Source organism: Schistocerca americana, chromosome 3 (assembly GCF_021461395.2).
Source record: "Schistocerca americana isolate TAMUIC-IGC-003095 chromosome 3, iqSchAmer2.1, whole genome shotgun sequence".
In the NCBI taxonomy this organism is placed as follows: Eukaryota; Metazoa; Arthropoda; class Insecta; order Orthoptera; family Acrididae; genus Schistocerca; species Schistocerca americana.
Genome location: NC_060121.1, coordinates 231,021,145 through 231,039,793, shown reverse-complemented (window position 1 = coordinate 231,039,793; position 18,649 = coordinate 231,021,145). Strand labels below are relative to the sequence as shown.

The 18,649-nt window shown below is 41.1% G+C and overlaps 1 protein-coding gene across 1 annotated transcript in view; it reads right to left on the bottom strand.

Annotated features, from left to right (window-relative positions):
• LOC124607417 (A-kinase anchor protein 1, mitochondrial) overlaps positions 1-18,649 on the bottom strand; it is a 273,098-nt gene that overhangs the window by 179,295 nt on the left and 75,154 nt on the right. The window contains exon 2 of the mRNA XM_047139743.1: positions 9,523-9,685. The gene's annotated coding sequence lies outside the window, so the exon portion shown is untranslated. The remainder of the gene's footprint in view (positions 1-9,522; positions 9,686-18,649) is intronic.

Sequence of the window (18,649 nt, the reverse complement as noted above, 5' to 3'; positions counted from 1 at the left end):
ATGAAAAGAAAGGCGAACAAGACCGGAGATAAAGAAATTAACCCGTAACTGGTACACCTGGGTCCCAGGGACCCGAGCGAAATTTCTTTTTTCCAGCTCCGTGATGTGTGTGGTAGCACTGACTTCCCTCTCCCTGTACTCTCCTAACAATCAACTGGCTACCAGCCCACAACATTGTTGCAGGCGTTTCTTTGTTAGTTTTGTTTCTATAAAGGTGATCGGGTCCCGTGGACCCAGGTGTACCGTTAGTGAAAGTTTTCTTTTCGTGGCATTATTTCCGGTATCTTGGATTTACGGTGTAGTGCTTCAGAAAAATGAGCGAGGAAGATACTACAGATAATCTGAACGAACCATTGGACAGTGATATTGAAGACATAAGTGGAAGCGACAGTGACTATGAAATTAGTGAACATGAAACTGGAAGTGATGAAAGTGATGATGGAGACAGTAACAACGAACAATCTGGAACTAATTATATCTATGGAAGAAACAGATTCAAGTGGTCAACAACACCCAGCATACGTGGAAGAACCTCTCAAACCAACATCATTGCTCCAATTCACTTTCCTGGCATACGTAATGCAGCTAGACAGGTAACAGAAAAGACCCCTCTAGCATTTTGGGAACTACTTTTCAGCAAAGAAATGATTGCAGAGGTAGTACTCAGAACCAATGAAAAGATTATGTCATTGCCACCTGAGTCAAAAAAGAATTCTTTTTCAAATCTAACAGACAGTACTGAAATAAAAGCTGTCATAGGTCTTTGTTATTTGTGGGGAGCCTTCAAGTCAAACAACGAAGATCTGAATGGTTTATATGCTACAAACGGCACTGGTAGACCAATTTTTAGGGCAACTATGCCCTTGAAACGTTTGCTGTTTTTATTACGTTGCCTTCGTTTTGATGATGCAGCAACCCGTGACGCAAGGAAACTCACAGATAAACTGTACCACATCTCTTGGCTCTTCAATTCATTGATAGAAGCTTGTCAAGAAAACTATTCAGTCGGAGAGTACGTCACTGTTGACGAAATGCTTGTAGGATTCCGTGGTAGATGTCCATTTAGGATGTACATTCCATCCAAGCCACGGAAATACGGTATAAAAATATTTATTCTAGCTGATGCCAAAATGCACTACTGTTTGAATGCAGAGATATATTCGGGAAAATCAGCTGTAGCCATCCCGCGCCGTGTCCTCTTACCAACAGCTGTTGTCATGCGGTTGGTTGAACCAATCAAGGGAAGTAACAGAAATGTGACAGGGGACAACTGGTTCTCAAGTGTGGAGTTGGTCAATGAGTTGTCGAACTGTAATTTGACTTATATTGGCACCATGAGAAAGAACAAGGCTGAGCTACCACCAAGCTTTTCAACAGCAAAGGGCAGAAATGTGTCTTCTTCAATCTACGGATACTCTGGTTCTGTAACAATACTTTCACACGTCCCCAAAAAGAACAAGGTTGTCAACCTGATATCGACAATGCACCATGGAGAATGTATGGTGGAAAATAAGCCTGAAATAATCCATGACTACAATAAAACAAAAGGTGGAGTTGACGCACTTGACGAAAAGACGCATAATTACACGACTTCTAGAAGAACAAGGCGGTGGCCTATGGCAGTCTTCTACACTATGCTAGATATAGCAGGTGTAAATGCTTTTGTTTTGTACCATGGGAAAGAAGATACTGATGATGTGACACGCAGAGAATTCCTCATTGAACTAGGTACACAACTCATAAGTGATTGTATGAAAAGAAGATTGGATTCTCCATTTTTGAGAAAAGATATCCGAAATTCCATTTGTGATATTCTAGGCATGACCCCCTCCAAGGCATCAGGAACATCCCAGGTTCACAGTGAAGCTGGTGCTACTAAATCGAAGAGGAAAAGATGCTCAGTGTGCCCATCTAAAAAAGACAGGAAAGCATCCCGGGCGTGTGCCAGATGTCGAACACCATTATGTTTGGAATGTTCCACTGCTTTATGTCCAAACTGTTTCGGTAGTCTGGATGAATGAAATAACTGAAATGGACTGGTGAAGATGCTGTATAATTGAAACCTAATATTTTGTCATAATTTCTGCTATTTTCAAAGATCACATAGTCATTTAGCTGAGAAATGTACTAAAATTTATCCAAAAGTTGTGCCTGCAGAAATTTTTATATTGATTTTGAACTTTTCTTCTGGCTTACTGTTGTGAAGCATAGTACATTTTGTGTTTAAACGTGAAGTTTCAGTTGTCTATCTTACTATTTGTAACTGATGTGCAGGACTTTCCAAAAGTATATTTTTCACATTTCGTATTTTATGCAGTTTATTGTCCTTTTTTGTAACATCTTTAAGGTATGACCATAAATGAGGAATGTGGTTTTAAAACATTAGTAACAAAACATTAATAAAAGTTTCATATTTAAATTTCATTTAAATGTGTTTTTTTTACCAAAATATACTCAAAACTTGGGTGGGTCCCGAGGACCCAGATGTACCTTATGTGTTACAATTTATAGGTGTACCAGTTACGGGTTAAAGAAATAGTGTGGGAAAGGCTCGTAAGTGCGTGGGCACAAAACTTACCTTTATCTGGAGCCATGTTGCAGAGTGAGGCTCTGAAAGTCGCTAAAGAGCTTGGAATTACGGAGTTAAAGGCATCCGCAGGATGGCTGGACAGTTTCAAAGCTAGGCACAACCTCGTTTGGAATGAAGTGTGTGGGGAAGTTAAGGATGTGCAGGAAAGTGTAGCAACAGAATGGAAGACAATACTGTCCAAATTAATTGTGAATTATGACCCGAAAGACGTGTTCAATGTCGATGAAACGGGACTGTTTTATCGCATGCTGCCTTCAATGTCGCTAGCAATTGGAGGTGAAAATTGCACCGGCGGAAAAATGTCCATGGAAAGACTCACTGTACTGCTGTGTGGAAACAGGTGAAATGGGGAAGTCTTGGAAGGGAGGAAAAACTGCGTTGTTTCAAAAACATAGACATCAGTAAGCTTCCAGTCACAGGGCGAAGCAATAAAAAGGCGTGGATGGGGAGTGGTCTTATGGAAGATGGGCTCTTTCAACGCCTTTCAGTGCCAAAATGAAAAAAGGAAATCGCTAAGTTCTTCTTGAAGAAGCCTAAAGTGCGTTTTCTTTTAGACGCTCAGTTTCTGACCTGGATGCAGTAAATTGGATTGGCTTGGCAGTAAAGGAAATAAAACCCGAAACTGTCACTAAGTGCTTCAACAAAGCGGTGTTTGGGGGTCAAGAACGAGATGCTTCTGTGGTCATCGACGTTCAAGAAAATGCAGCAGCAACTGCTGAATCAATGAAAACGCGAAACACTTCATGTAGTATACATGATTACATTCGAAGTGATGACTTTCTGTCAATTCACTCCACTTTCACTTCAGCAACAGATTCTATAGAAATTCGCAACACAGAGGATGATGAAGAAGAACAAAGGAAGAAGAAGAGGAGCAAAATTATGTCCCTAGAAAAATTAATAGGCCCGAAGAAGTCACTGCATGCGTAAACGATGTTATGCAATTTGCAGCACACACAGGTTCTCCCAACTTGTTGGAATTATTGTATGGTGCAAAAACTTGACTAGAAAAAACAATTGTGAACAAGAAATTAAACCAAGTTTCCCTCTTTGATATGTGGCGAAAAAAGTGAAACGCAAAGCAAATAAACATGGGGATAATACGTGTGTACATACAATAATAAACGAATTTAAAGTTCGAGTAAAAATATAGAAATGCCGTGTTATTTATCAATTAGTGTAGTAGTCCAGTGTTCTATTGGCCAATATACAGTAAATGAACGTCTACTGTGCTGGAGTGAAGGTATGTTAATAGAGTATACGCACATTAAAATTTTTTACTGTACTTCTGTACATGATACTTGACAAATTTTACGTAGCCTAGTGAGTTTTGTGTAATCTGGAAACTTGTCCAATTTGGAAAACTATTTTAGTCCCAAGCAATTCCGTTTTCAGCAAGTTTTACTGTACCATCTGTTATCAAATGTAGGCGTGATGCTTATTCGCGCCCTACGTGGGCTACGTTGCAAGACTGCGATCGGAGACATGGCAGCAGTGACTGTTTCATGATCACAATGCACTAAGCAGCAAACATGCAGTCCGCGACAGGGGTTTTGAAAAAATGGACGGAAAAAACGTACACATGCAAGAATAATTCAGTTTCCTCCTCCTGTGACAACAGGCAATGTACAGACGCCCGTGTAAAGACTAGCATCAACTTTGCAAGAACGTGCGAGAATCAAATATAGCCGACGTTATTCCTTATTTCTTAATTCGGCCACTGTATACGTATTCAGTTTTCGTAGTCCAACATACATTTCAACGTTTTTCCCAGTAAGACCTAGGATAACAAGGTTTTGTAGAATGCTCGTACTACGGAGCAACCATTCTTAGCTTCTTGCTAACAGTCGTTGACCGTAGATAAATTTCGCCACCTAATATATTTTTGTCATAAGTCATGCTAATACAGTGCTAATGTAATAATATCGATTTTGGGCCTCGCTAAAATCAAAGAACGAACATCTCACATGATATTTTCTGGTGACTCAAAAACTTCTCAAGTGCGCATGCTCAGCGACATAGTGAAATATTTCATGCTCTTCTGAAACGATCACACAAAGCCAGTGGCTATGTCAATATCAAAACAGAGATAAGTGGTCCCGAGAACACTGCGGTGCACTGAACGCTGTTAACTTGACAAATTATCACAAAGACGATTACTGTCGTCTAACAGACTGCTTCTAAACTGCTGCCAAATATTTAGGCGCAACGGAGAGAATAAGAAACATTAACTCGTGCGAACAATGCAATCTTTCATTACGCTCCAATGTCCCATTCGTTTAGTAACTATACACAGATAAATAACGAGGCCTAAGAGCCCATACTGCCTTAAGTCATTCCAACACGCGCATGGTTTTCCGAATCTGCGTGAATAAAGTGGGAGATACAATGATATGAAGGCGACATTTACACAATGTAGTGACTAATATATATAATGATAAAACTCAGACCTGGTTATGGAACATCAAATCGAGCGAAATAGGTCGGAAATGCATCGTTGTGCTGCTTAGCTAAAAGGCGACGGTCAATCAGCGACGTGCGCGATGTGGAAGGTAAGCTTATCGTGTAAGCGAACGTGTCTGATGTGTGTATTAGTGCGGTTTCGTCCAGGAACTTTCGACAGGGTCTGCTACTCATTTCTTCAACGATTTCAACTTTTGGAGCAATGTTGGAAGTAATTTAAAGAATTTGTAAAATTCTGATTCGAGGGACATAAAGCAGAGTTTAAAATTGAATTGCTACTTTCTTTTTCATGACTGTCTTAGTTCACACTGACCTATCTATTATACCTGTTATGAAAGTAATTTCATGCTCTAAGTACACTGGCAATAGTCGAAAATTCGTTCTTTAGATTCCATAATTAATAACGTGGCACCTTACAGTACCACCTGTTGACTATCTTACTGCACTGTTGTTCCTGCAGTACATCTGGCAGTATCTTAACAAATTAATGGCAACATTGTACTTTTGGCGTAGTTGTTTTAGAGTCAAGCTTTGCTCAGTAAACGTCAGCAGAAAATTTCCGTCAAACGTAACCAGCCACGGATAGGAATTTGACTGTTCATTTGTAACCACTATCTTCAGCTAAATTAACTAACAACTGCTCTCTTTAGTATAACAGGTACTATCTCTTTAGTATAACAGGTACTAGCTGGGGCAAGCTAGGTTAAATACTGACACTCCCGTGCACACATCGCCAGATGTCGCCGCCTTATGGCCAGAGCAGTTTCACAATGAATTTCCGATCTATGGTTATTTCGAAAATACTGCCCACATTGTATATTGAGAAACATAACATATTTCGTAAGATCTGAACTGTTGCTGGCCGGCCGTTGTGGCCGTGCGGTTCTAGGCGCTTCGGTCTGGAACCGCGTGACCGCTACGGTCGCAGGTTCGAATCCTGCCTCGGGCATGGATGTGTGTGATGTCCTTAGGTTAGTTAGGTTTAATTAGTTCTAAGTTCTAGGCGGCTAATGACCTCAGGAGTTAAGTCGCATAGTGCTCAGAGCCATTTTTTGAACTGTTGCTACAGGTTAATCTGTGCAACATCACATATGGAGCATCGGAAGGCAACCAAACATGAAATGAACGAAACTGAAGCATGTAACAGCACCCCGGAGTTCCTCGCACCTCACAGTCATCGGTATGATGATCATGTTGCCGCTACTTTGCCACTAATGTAAGAGTGGATAGCCAGCCTTTCTGCTAAACTCGAAAATCTTCATTTTAAAATATTTGGGTGGAATCCAGTGTGGGTATTAAGAACATGAGGAGAACCACATCTCTATTTCATAGAAGATCTGGCATAAAACGAGGCATCTCGTGTTTTCTGACAGTCTGTCTTCGTGACAACCTGTGCTGATACCGTCAATCGACAGAACGTTTATTTTGGTGTTTAAGTTCGTTTAACAGAAAAAATGAGACTTGAGAATAGAAAATCAATGCATACAAAAGGAACCAGCCAAACCTGCCGCTTCAAAAAAGGATTACAAGTCTAAGCGCTTTCTCCATACCGATAGTACTTGACATCAAGTAACTGTCTCCTTTCTCCGGAATCGAAGCGCAGTCTGAAACGCAGGCGACACACGAGAAGTGACGTCATGTCTGAGTCAGCGCTATGGGTCAAGGCCCTAACTGTCGTGTTCTATGAACACAGGTTACACAAGGTGACAGACTTACTGCAAGAAAAGCACCAGACCGAAAGTGCTTAAGGGCGCCTAATGTTGCGGCGATTATTGAGTTACTGATTGCGTTTAGTTTTTTTATGCCTCCTAAAGAGGAAATTCTTCGAGACAGTTTTAACTTTTTAATTGTATAGTGATTCTAATTTTCAGCTTGAGCGGTTGTAAGAAATAATAATAAAAACGCCATCTTCCGAAATAGATATTCTTGTGGGAGAACGACGTAACGTAGAACGGCAACCTAGCAACATAAAACTTACACAAAATAATCAGTTCCGTCATAAAGAGAAATGAAATTCTGTGTGTCCCGAGGTGTAGAGCAGCACTTACGCACGATAACCCAGAAGCCACACAGTCGTTGCCGGGGAGAAGTTGTCGCGCTTCTAACAAGCATTGCGTGCGTGTTGCAACACGCTTCGCTTCAAATCGACGTATACGTTGGCATTATACATTCGTGCTTCTTTCCTTGCCGAAGTTATTCCACTTTATTTCGGGACACGTAGGTGAGGGGCATTAGGTGTTCCTGGATTCTCAGTTGCTTCCAGTGGCAGAGTCCCGTGATCTTTGCTGCGCCTCTTTTCGTAACATGCGTTTTGTAAAGTACACTATGTGGTAACTTAGGGTAACATGTTAAAACTATATACCACGTCTGGAGTTGTGTATTATGTAATGGCTACGAGTCGCATTTTCCGAGCACCCTTCATAGACAGACTCTGAAACTTCTGCTTGTCAGAGGTTTTCTTTTGCTGCTTTCAAACTCCGCAGACAGCCTGCCATAACGCTCAACAGTCCTGATTGATCCACGGAAAACTGGTACAAATTATTATTGCACATTATCACACGAAAATCTAAACAACTAAAAATATTGTCAGAGAGGTGTTGCTGGATGTGCACAAAACATTAGGATATCACATTTAAGCCTACATTAAAAGGAATACATAATTATGCAAGATATTGATTAAATATCCTGCTGAATTAACCATCCCAATAGTTTCATAATCTGTAGCATCGCAGCAGCGAAAGCAATTAAATAGAGTTCTGGAGAGCTGTCTGCTGATAATTCACAATCAACGACGCCAATTCGGCTCCAATTCACGCACGCGATAACAGTTCTAGGTCAGACATGGAGTGCTTAGCCGGTATCACTTACGATCCAAGTGCGATACCAGCTTCCACACGTTTTACTTGGCAGAAATAGACAATCTGCAGTTGAGATTAGAACCTTTTTAAAATATAGTATCTAACCATGGTCATCAAAGAAAATCAAATATCATTCACAATAAAACCTACTGCCTTCTTAACATTACGAGATGCACTTGCTGTCTCTCTTTATACCACTCCCTTGTCACAGTTGCTTCCATTCCAAAGATTTCACTTTGCAATATGGATGTTTTCATGAAAACCTTATGCTGACGTCGAAGTCTAAATATTTAGTTTTTCTTTTCTGGGCGATCTTAGATGTCCATTTTCGTTTTTTCTTTTAGAGCACGCTCAGCGTAATTGTTTCCGTGTAGGATGGCTCAAATGGCTCTGAGCACTATGGGACTTAACATCTGAGGTCATCAGTCCCATAGAACTTAGAACTAGTTAAACTTAACTAACCTAAGGACATCACACACATCCATGCCCGAGGCAGGATTCGAACCTGCGACCGTAGCGGTCGCGCGTTTCCAGACTGAAGCACCTAGAACAGCTCAGCCACAACGGGCCGCCCCATGTAGGATGTATTTGACTTATTTCGATATCATATTTCTCCGCTTTTAATTTAATCTTCGTCCACCGTTTACAAAACTAGTTTATAACACACTAAATAAACGTACTGACATAATTTATTCCCGACTATCATGGCAAGATACGCCTCCAAAGCTGTGCGGTAACCGTGTCTCTACAGGACTGAAACGAGGTGCACTCAGCCTAGTGTGGCCAACTAAGGAGCTACTGAATGAGAAGTAAGGGGCTCCAACATCTGGAACGCTAAGAACGGGTGGGAGAAAGGTGTGCTGACCCCCTGGCGTCCATACCGCATCCAAATGACGCCATATGGTAGAGAATGACGCCTTGGCCGATCAACATAGCGTGGTCCTCGGCCTGACCGCCAGGTTACTTACACTTCTATATTACGGCTATGACTCTGCAATCGCTTTCGGGAAGACGCGGTTTCAATCCCGGACCAGCCATTCAAATTTAGATTTTCCTAAATGCAACGAATGGGTCCTTTGAAAAAGGACACATTCCATTTCCTCCCAATCTTCCCCCAACCCCATCTCGTGCTCAGTCTCTAATGACCAAATCGGCGTGACGTTAAATCCGAATCTTACTTCATTTCTTAATTAGACTTCCGTTGTCACCAGCTGCTGTACCACACATGCAGCAGATACGTTTAATTACCTTAGAGCTGTATTAAATATCTTAATGTGTTCTTTAACTTGCCAGTGCAATTTACCTAACATCATTTTCGTTTTGTTTATACTGACCCTTAGCTTCTGCTTAGCCAGGTCATCACACATAATTATCAACATTAATTAAATGTCCTTGCCGATATCTGGCAGAAAGTTTTTTTCACTTCTAATTTTTATCTCTTTACGTGATTTCTACATTATCTATCAATATGGAGAGAATATGGAGCCTTGTCTGTTTCCTATCGTCTCTCTTCTTATTAGAAAACTTATTTAACTAAAACGTAAATGACATTTCGTTTAACTGTGCTATTCTGTTACTAGCTAAATAAAAATTCGCGGTCTTACAACTTACGTGTCAAGCGCCGCCTCGTCCGGGCCAACTGGAACGTCTGCGCAATAACACCGAAGACAAATTCTTCAGCAACAAATCACTTGACGTGCACACACACCTGCTGTGCGAATGGTCAGTAAGCAACCAGACCCGCCGCACAACGTTCGCGAACTGCCGTTGGGGTCTGCAAAAATCAATGATAGCAGTTACAATTCTTTGTGCAACATCCTTAATAAATGGATCCTTGCATCGTCTAGTACACTACAAGGGAGGTGGGAGGGAGGGAGGGAAGGAGAGAGGGAAAGGGGCGAGTGGGAGAGAGAGGGAGACACTCTTACGCCATGTTAGTGCAACGCTTACATATACCACCATTTACACATTAGATAGTGAAATTCAGTAATGGAAATATTGACCGTAACGTAATAAAGCACTCCACAGTTACATCAATGAAAGATGCAATTACTATTAACACAAATGTAATAACGCAAAATGTAACTAAAAGACACTGGAAACCAGTTGTAACAATTGACTATTTTAATAAGTAGAAATTCAAGTAAATTATGTTACCCGAGAGCAGCTGATGAATCTTCAACGAGAGTGCACATAAAAATGATGCTTCAATGCTCTGCTGCCAAATTACACGTTAACACAGACAAAGCAAAATCTTTCTAAGCCTGAAGCAGGAAAGCACGCTGCTATTTACGACTACGCAGTCAATATTAACTTCTGGGCGAACTGCGAAATAGCGTGAATAAAAGTACTGGAACACCAGTGCAACAACTACTTAGCCCGCTTGTCCTATCGTCGTAGCAATCTCCAGCCTTCTTTCATTTTTCAGCAATGACAGACTGTAGGTGAAGATGAAAGCATCACAATGCTCAGTTAACATCTGTCCAATGTTACACAAAGGAAAGTGAGGACGCATTGTATCTTGTGTGCTGTCATCCATGCACTCTGGAGGGAGAGTAAAACAGCTTGTTTTGGACAAGAATCTGGCTGGTGCTAGAGCAGTCGTCGTAGAGTGACTTTGCAGAACTGACGACTCTCCCCACTCCGTTAGCAACTGCAGACTGTCCAAATCCCTAAGTCTCACTTGAAGTATTGGTACCGACGATTTCTGAGTACGGATGTTAATTTCATTAGCGAACTGTCTCATCCATTTTTGTTTTGTTTTTCATCGCGCTTCAATAAAATTTCAGTTGAACTTTTATACACTTAATAATAAACGTAACGTTAACCGAATTTACCTTTTATCGCCGTACCTACATTCTTAATGTAACTACTGATTGTTCGGAAATCTCGCCTTAGAAGCGTAAAAAAATATCTCGGCTCACTTTACTTCAAAATGGTTCAAATGGCTCTGAGCACTATGGGACTTAACTGCTGTGGTCATCAGTCCCCTAGAACTTGGAACTACTTAAACCTAAATAACCTAAGGGCATCACACACATCCATGCCCGCGGCAGGATTCGAACCTGCGACCGTAGCGGTCACGCGTTTCCAGACTGTAGCGCCTAGAACCGCTCGGCCACTTTACTTCGAAGTAGGTTTTATTTTCATATCTTCCTCTTATTATGTTAGCATATTTGATGTATGATACTATTTTAACTTTTAGTACATATACTATAAATAAATAGATAATTTACACACAAATAAACACAATCCCGGAATCGCTAGTTTCTGTAAGATACTGAAGCAAATAGAGTGTGTTTACTCTGTAACTGTCATATTTGGTTTAATCGCCTCCGTGGTAGCAATACATTGATTGCCCAAGTTCAGCATTTTCATTGTCTTTTTGAATCTGGCTACATCTAGGCTCTACAGTCCACAGTGTGGAGTTTACTGTACCACTAAAGAAGTCGGAGAGAAGAGTTTGTATTTGACTGCGAAAATCTTGACAATCCAAATAATCTTATTATGAAGCAAGTCCTGTTTTCTACGGTTTAAATCATATTCAGTTTCTGAAATTTATCGAAGTCCTGAGACAGTTCTAGCAGTACGCAGGTGCCTCGGTTAGCTATTTTTTCAAATATCTATTTGGCGTCATTTTCTTTGGGTTTCCTTCTCAGTTCACTATTTCGACACTCATTCAAGCAAATACATACTAGTATTCCACATTTTTTAATAACCCATAGCGCGAAGTGTGACTTGTGTGTGCGTATATCGGGACTTCCGTACATACGAAATTTATGACTGTATGCTTACCATAGTTGGTTTAATGAAATGCAGGGAGTTACAGTATCCTGCTTCTTACTCCTTATCTTTCAAAAGTGATCGTATTTCGGAGATTGAACGGTATTGGTAGACAGCAATAGTTCTTGGAACAGAAATGCGAAGGGATCTAGGAAAGTTTTGACACAGCGCCTGTGCATTTCTCCTTTCCAAAATAATTTTCAGTAGACGTCTAACATCTCTTGATCAGGCCCTTCTTTCCTGAAGTGTCTTCTAAACACTGGTCACACTTATCTTTCCAAGTCTGTAGGCGTTGTTCTCCGAAAAAAAATCTTTGATTCGAGTTGTTACTTGTGGAAACACACAAAAATTACCTTGATATGACTGGGGCAATTTAAATGCACAAGAGTTTTGAAACCGATCAGTTAAATCTTTAGTACTCATTTTAAACAGATGAACTGCAGCACTGTAATGACGGGATGACCCACTGAGTATACGCCTTGGACGGTCCGCTTTTCATAGACCATGGAACTTTAGAATGACAATGTACCGCACACTTCTTCCCAATCACCTTATTTTTCTTTCAGTCATCATACGTTACAATCCATTACAGCGAAGGAAACAGTCCCATTCCCAATGAGATTTTCGAGCTGCTGCAGATGCACCTTCTTCTTCAAACACTCACTTCCTGATTTGCGAATTGTTAGGGGGCATCGTAGAAGAAACGCCTTATTCCGTTGCTCATAAAAATAATATTCGTATAGAGAGATCCACCACTTTCGCGTTAACTGAACATTTCTTTGCACTAAAGCACAACGTGTATCTACGTCTATGACAAGAATGATAGGACGAGCTTCAGTGTTTGGATACAGTGCTCCATACTTGTTCTCTATTTAATATGTAACAAGAACCAATACTCTTTGCAGATAAGCAATAAAATGTAAAGTACGGATCGATATCACTTTAAATGGAATTACGAAGGTTGTCCAGAAAGTAAGTACCGATCGGTCGCGAAATGGAAACCACTGGGAAAATCCGGTAAAGCTTTTCACAGATGTGTTGGGCATTGTCTCCAGTATGCCCGTCGATCGTGTCGCGACACTCTTTCCAGTTTTGAGTGAACAGTGAACACGTAAAGATGTGTAGGGAATAGTATCTCCCACCAAATATGAAGGCCTTGGTTAAAGATTTCGCCTGTGTCATGCAGCCCACATACAACTGTCGAGCAGTTCCTTCTTCAGGACAATTCTCGGCCACACACTGCAGGGGCAATGAAGACGCTCCTGCAGCATTTCCGATGAGAAGTGTTTGATCACCCACAATACAGTCCGTAACTGGCTCCCCCTGAGTCTCATCTCACAAGAACCGCTGGCTATGAAGACAAAATATTTCCACAGACAACGAGCTGCAGACCAGTGCAGATAACTGGCCTAAAGTACAGGCGGCTCTTTTCTATGACGAGGATATTGGAAAGTTGATGCAACACTACGACAAAACTAGAAGTTGGAGCGGCGACTATGTAGAGAAGTATGTGGAAAGTGTACCTAACTGTTGCAAATAAAACGTTTCTGATTTTCACTGTGGTTTCCATTTCGCGACCGATCGGAACTTACTTTCTGGACAACCCTCGTATTACATGATATTCCGCAAGTGATACGCTATAAATCATAAATATGGTAAATAGGGGAAATAGGTAAGACGGTTATAAATTTTTGCCTGCAACTGTGTGCAAGAATGTAAACTGGAGTCAATACTTTCTGGGGCGTATACAGCAGTTTCTGCAACTGGCGTAATTGCGAGTTCTGAGACAAAGAAACAACTAAGTTATCATGTTATGTATGTTTTTCAATCGCTGTTGCGGTAATGAACAATATGCGAGGGTAATTTATCGTTTACAAAAGCTCTTGTCATTGCCCTGAATTATTGGAGATGTGTGGTGCTCTTTAGATTTGTAACACGTACGCTCTTTAATTTAATTTGAAAATAACCCATTACTGTTTATTTATTTATTTTTGAGCTATAGACTGCAGCCCAACTGCGTGTGTATTGCCATCACCATCTACTTATGTATCACGTTCAAGGACGTAGTAGAAATACAGGGTGGGTTAAAAGTCGGTGCCCACCGTAACCTAACTGAATAAAAAACAAACAATTGGAATTATGAAATAACTGAACGGAAGCTACAAGATTATTTCTCGAATTGTTGTCAATCTCTGTTGGTACATTTTGTCAGACGACCTGGGACGTTTACAAATACTTGCGTACTCAGTCATTTATTAGGATCAATGTCTGCAAATGCGTTGTAAATAGCTTCTTTCAAGTCCGCACTTGTTTGTGGTTTTGTAATATACACTTTAGTATAGCCCCAAAAGAAGAAACCCATTGGTGTAACGTCAGGAAATCTGAGCGGCATTTTTATTGCTCCTAGCTGTCCAATAACCAAATACCTCACCAACGTAGTTTCACAGAGCTGTTGCGTAATGCGGTGGGGCTGCATCATGTTGAAAGTAAAATGAGTTGATGTCGTAGGTTATTTGTAGTACCTGAATGGCACTGGTTGTTAACATTTCCGAGTAGTTTTCTCCGGTTACTGTTCTATCAAACACCCAAGGTCCAATTACTCCATGACATGAGATACCACCCGAAACGGTAACACCAGATTGACTTAACTTTCTATCGAAAACAATTATATAGTTTTCTGTATAACAGTATGTACAGTTGTGTTTATTGACTGAGTTGAAATTATTATTCCACTCATTTCTTATTAAATCGAAACTTTTAAAGAAAAAAAATTTTTTTTTTCTTTTTTTCATTAGAACAGATCTGCGCAACAGGTTAGAATAAGCGATGACCAATGTCAAAGATGTCTGATTTCAATGCAGTGCACTTTGGCGTTTGTATCTATAATTATCACAAGGAAAATTAAGGTAACGTTTTCAGTGGGTTACGATGGGTAGTGACTTTTGTCCCACTCTGTATAATTAATAGAAAATTGTTATGACGAATTAATTCTATAAATGCTGTTTACGAGAGAATCAAAGTATACCCCCAACGAAACTAACAGTGGCAACTCTCACCTGGAGCCGGCCGCGGTGGTCTCGCGGTTCTAGGCGCAGTCCGGAACAGTGCGACTGCTACGGTCGCAGGTTTGAATCCTGCCTCGGGCATGGATGTGTGTGATGTCCTTAGGTTAGTTAGGTTTAAGTAGTTCTAAGTTCTAGGGGACTGATGACCACAGCAGTTGAGTCCCATGGTGCTCAGAGCCATTTGCACCATTTTCTCACCTGGAGGGATGAAGATGTGACATCACTGTGGACAAGAATTTTCGACGTAGGCCTAATTTGGCTATGTGAACTCCCAGACTGTAGTGTTTCCGACCAATTTGCAGGTGTCGCAGGCATCATGGCACTTCCGACCAACAGCTTTCGCATCATGCGTTTTCCGACCACAGCCTTCCTCACTGCTGATTTACGGCAGTCTTTCACAATCAGTCACTGTCTGTCAGGCTGTGCTCTCGCTGACAGCCTTTCTTTCCGAATAGTTTCGTATGCCTAAGGTGCTAGATTTTTGTACACTGTGTATAATGAAAATAATTACAATAACGGAAGCGAAGAGGGTGTCTTCTCAGGCATTGTCTTCGCTACTGTATGCACAGAAAATGTGATAAATGTACGGACTGGCTGTGAGTGAATTCCTAACTAGGGCCGTGGCCGTTTAAAAATTGTAAATGTCAGAATCAAGGCTCAACAGCAACATTCTTGTCCATCTGACGAAGCAGATGTGCAGGTTAAGACACGGATGCATAACTACCGGAAAAGAGCCCACAAAAAATAGAGTACCTGTTTTCCGAATTTTTAAAGAGCAATATCAAGAGTTGAAAGTAAAGCTTTAGTTTTAATCGCAAATATTCCAAAGTATAAGAACTCCAAGACTGCATTGCGTAAAGCAAGAAGGGAAGCAATTGGGACGACCCAGAAACCTGGCACTAGTTCGGAGATTCAACTGAGCGGCATCATTTTGAAATTAACTGAAGGTAATAGTGTTTTTTTTTTTTTTTTTTTTTTTTTAATTGACGATGGATCTGTTCCTGACCAAAGGGTCCTGATATTCAGTTGTGAATACACCGAGAAAATCCTGTGTAAGAATGGACTTGTTCTTATGAACGGGACATTTGGCAGTTGTTCGAAAAAATTCTAAACAACCGTACACCATACACGTTGACATCGGAAGCAGAGGAGGAGAGACGACGGTATTTCCTGTTTTATTTGCTTTGATTCCAGACAAAACTCGAAATACATGAGAAAAACTTTTTTCTGGATTGAAAAATAAGATTCCTGGGTGGTCACCGGAAACTGCAGTGCTAGACTTTGAAACATCCCTTTCCGGTTGAAATTTTCACTCCAATCAATGTCCATGGAAGAAAATATAAGAAATGGTAACGAAGGAATACAGAGATAGACGAGAAGTCCTATTATTTTGCTCCATGCGTGCTGCAGTGGCACAGCCCGCATCTCGTGGTCGTGCGGTAGCGTTCTCGCTTCCCACGCCCGGGTTCCCGGGTTCGATTCCCGGCGGGGTCAGGGATTTTCTCTGCCTCGTGATGGCTGGGTGTTGTGTGCTGTCCTTAGGTTAGTTAGGTTTAAGTAGTTCTAAGTTCTAGGGGACTGATGACCATAGATGTTAAGTCCCATAGTGCTCAGAGCCATTTGAACCATTTTTTTTTGCAGTGGCACATTTTCCACCAAACAGTGTTGTTGAAGCGCAGATGATTAAAATGGAGGAAATGCCCAGTGGAGAAAAGGCCATGAAATACACTGATTATAGAGTCAACCAAAGGATGGGAAATCCTATCATACCAATGGTGGAAGTTTTTAAACAATGCACAGGATGACGAATACTGACGAAGGTTGGCGTAGGAAATTAAACTCAACAAACGAAAAGCATCTGAACGTATACTTTCTGATAAATAAGCTAAGGACGAAGCAGTAAATATTTGAAATTAAAAAGGATTCTATTGCCCCACCTCTTCAAAAATGGAAGAAAAAGATACATATATTTTTACGAAAGGTTAGAAGACATAAGAATAACGACTCGGGGGATTTAAGATTATTTTCAAAATTTGGCTTTCTTACAAAAAATTGAGTGAGAACTTAAAATTCATAAAATATGACAAGAAGTTTAATCACTTTCTGCAGTAATTTTGTAGATATAAAAAAGATAAAAATAAGATAAACTTTTAAAAATGCCTCTGCGCAGCCAGTCGAAGCCTGGATAAAATGTAAAGGGGTGTTCTTATTACAATACGGTTTACCTGCCTTACTGTTGCGGCTTCCTTTGACTGTCGAGAGGCACGCTGCTAAAATACTTGTAGTCGGGAACAGCAGGTTTACTTCACGGTCGAAAAGCCAACGGTGGAAAGTCCACAACATCCGTTAATTTTCAGTAAACGTGTGGCGCTGTTTCATTAATGAGTAAACTAATTAGCACAGTTTTTGCGAAGAACCGAGTGGAACACGGCATTTACGTTTCCCAAAAACCCTTTACCTGGAGTAATTCGTGGATGTGACTTTGACGTTAATGACTGGAATTTAGCTGCAATGGGAGAGAGCCCCAGCACATTTCGAACGATCAGTGCTACAGTATCACTATGAAGCCCTTCCCTGAGCATTGGATCGATCGCGACAATGTACGAGGGTTGACTGAAAAGTAATACCTCCACCTTCGTAACTCTTCAACAGTTGGCAGCCTTTGTGTGCAACAGGTACTGGCTTGTTCCATAGCCTCTTCTCTACAGCTCCAGTTGGAGGGAAGCCTTAGCACTGAATGGTTGTGTTGTTACAGTGTTAAGTATGGAACCCTGCGCAGCGATTTAAGCAACGTGCAGTCCTTGAATTATTGACAGGAGAAGGTGTCACCCCAAAGGAGGATTCATCAGAGCACGAAATCAGTTTATGGTGATTGTGTTGATGTGAGTACTGTGCGTCGTTGGGCGAGTAAGCTTAAAGATGTTAAGGCGGGAACATCTGACCTGCAAGACAAACAGTTGGACGTCTTGTGATAATAACCACCGAGTTTCAGAAGCAAAATGTTGACAGATTGATCGTCGTATCACTCAGAGAGAAACTGCAAGCACAATCGGCATTTCACAAGAACGTGTGGGTCACATTATTGCTTGACTTGGCTATCGGAAGATCTGTGGACGATGGGTACCCCGGATGCCGACTCCTGAAATGAAGTGCACAGGAACTCCTCTTGCATTAAGAGAATGAAGACGCACAGTACTCACATCAACACAATCACCATAAATTGCTTTCATTCTTTGATGAATCTCCTTTGGGGTGTCTGCTGTCAAGAATTCAACGACTGCACGTTGCTTAAATCGCATTGGCCGACCGTTTGCGCAGTGTTCCATACTTTACACTGTAACTACCCAACCGTTCAATGCTAAGGCTTCCCGCCAACTGGAGCTGTAGAGAAGAGGCCACGGAACAAGCCAGTACATGCCGCATACCAATGCTGCCAACTGTTGAAGACTTACGAAGGCGGAAGCATTACTTTTCAGTCAACCCTCGTAGTTGCTACGGTCACTAAGTTTACTACAGTCTCTGGTAACTTCGTCATCGATAAGATGTTAAACCCTAATCTTCTCTCCTTGCTTTTGGCAAGGGCACCAGGTGTTTCCCCAGACTATTCAAAGGCTTATGTCTACAAGTAAAAAGTGTGAACACGTTGAAATAACTTGCTCGCGTTCAAATGTGTGTGTGTGTGTGTGTGTGTGTGTGTGTGTGTGTGTGCAGTCAATAAGAAAGTGGATATATCTAAGATTAGCAGCTGAACAAAGTACATACAAGCTGTAAAATACACTGAGATTGGTGATGTGGCATCTTTGAGAAAGAGTTGCCAATTATTTTGACAACAAAACTTAACGATCGCCTACATCGTTCCAGAGCCTGACAGTTGAAATTATTATTTGCGT